This window comes from Cryptomeria japonica, unplaced genomic scaffold (genome assembly GCF_030272615.1).
Source record: "Cryptomeria japonica unplaced genomic scaffold, Sugi_1.0 HiC_scaffold_27, whole genome shotgun sequence".
Classification (NCBI taxonomy): Eukaryota; Viridiplantae; Streptophyta; class Pinopsida; order Cupressales; family Cupressaceae; genus Cryptomeria; species Cryptomeria japonica.
In genome coordinates, this window is record NW_026728849.1 from 1012002 (window position 1) to 1013978 (window position 1977).

A 1977-nucleotide genomic window follows, 5' to 3' on the forward strand; every position below is an offset into this window, starting at 1 on the left:
ATTCGGGATGTTGCAAAATGTATATAATTCCTTTTAAACACAAATCCCAAGTGGGGAAGGTTTCGTGAAGGAATGGAATAAAGAAAACACAAAGTTTGCATGCCCAAACAATATTTTCCAGATAATCTAACTGTTTTTTGGTTTTATATAGACTTTACTTTGCATTTAATGATTTGAAATTTATTTAATATGATATAGGATCTAATGAAATTCCAGAATGCAATTAGTTTTGTGGTTTTTCATTAGGTATTAATAAAGTTATGATTGTTTGAATGATTGCAACTTCTAGATTTTCTAGGTAATCGCCATGCTACAATGAGTAGTATGGATTTGTAAGGATGTTCTATGATCTTAAAAGTAGCATGTCTAGATAGAGTATCAAATAAAATTTCCATTGTGACCAGTGTCATCCCTTTTCATTGAGTTTCGAGTATTTTAGAGGCGTTTTACTAAGATAGGGTTTGAAAAACCCTTGGTGAATGAGCCTAATATAGATTAGCAGTCAATTTTACACCTTTGTGTTACAAAAAAACCTACCTTTATTTTTATATATGTTGTATAAATCTCACATGAGTATCCAAAAGTTGTTTTGGATACTTTAGGCTAGGTCTCCATCAAATGTTATGCCTGAAAAACTTATTTTGTTTTACTAATCAGACCTAGTTTTTGTGTACTAGTAAATTATTGAGCCATTTGTTCAAAAACAACTCCACCTTTTTTCTTGATATGTTGTTAATCTTCTAAATGGGTATCCAAAAGTGTTATCATATTTTCTAAATATTGTCTGTATAGAAAGTTATGCTTAGAAAATCTCTGCTGGAGGGCTACTAGGGAAATAGTTAGATTCAGAGTGAAATTCATGAAGTTACGGTTCCAAATTTATAAAGTTTGTTTGATTTGTGTTAGTTTGTATTTCAATCCACTTCTCTTCATCATTTTGAAAAAACTTAAATAAAGAGAATGCTTGATTTAGAATTTGAAGGAGAGAGCAACTTGGAGAATGGAGATTTGTTTAAGAATTAATCATGTTCATGGAATGATAGAATATGAAGGAGATAGAAACTTGGAGGATGGAGATTTTTGTATGAATTAATCATGTTCATGGAATGAGAGAATATGAAGGAGAGAGAAACTTGGAGAATGGATATTTCTTATGGAATTAATCATGTTCATGGAATCACCCTCTATCCAAATATTCTTGTGGTCTAAGTATTTAGTCATTTTTAGACCACCTAGCAATGCTTAAGCCATAGCCTAATTATTTATGCTATTTGACAATCTAATTACATGGGATTTGATTACCTACCCTGATTGATTCTGTAGGAAACACTCTTCCCCTGAAGATCCTAGATTTTATTTTGTGCCATCATCAAAATTAAGCTTTATTATGTCAAGAAGAGGAGGAATCCAATAGATAGAAGATCTATTTAAAAACGAGTAACTTTACATTTCCATGTAGCTAGATTAGGTGGATGGAGATAGATCCAAATAGAAGATTTTTAAATCCCATGATGAGGAAGGATTTTTTGATTCCATTTTTAAATCACTTGACATTATGCCTTCTAAAATCTACCTCTCTATGATTCCAACTATCTCCTCAGCCGATTGGAGTTCTTTCCATAATATCCTTTTATTTATTTCCTACCACAAGTTCCATAACTATATAGAGGCTAACGAGCGAAATGCCTAAGAAAAATGATTTTTGGAATAAACCTGGCCAAGAGGTAAATACTTCGAGCAAATTTTTACTTGCAACCAACTCCAATGTTTTTTGGAGAAGGGACATGATGATAATAAATAATTTGATATTTCTTCATGTTGACTACAAAGGGGGAAATTGAAGTGCATATTTATACCCATATTCACTAATATATCATTGGTGAGAATTCTTTTATTTAGTGCTAACCTAGAAAAAGTTATTACTTTTGGGAGAATGTCTAAATTCCAACAGAGTTTGTGTAGTCAGTCCTTTGTTTT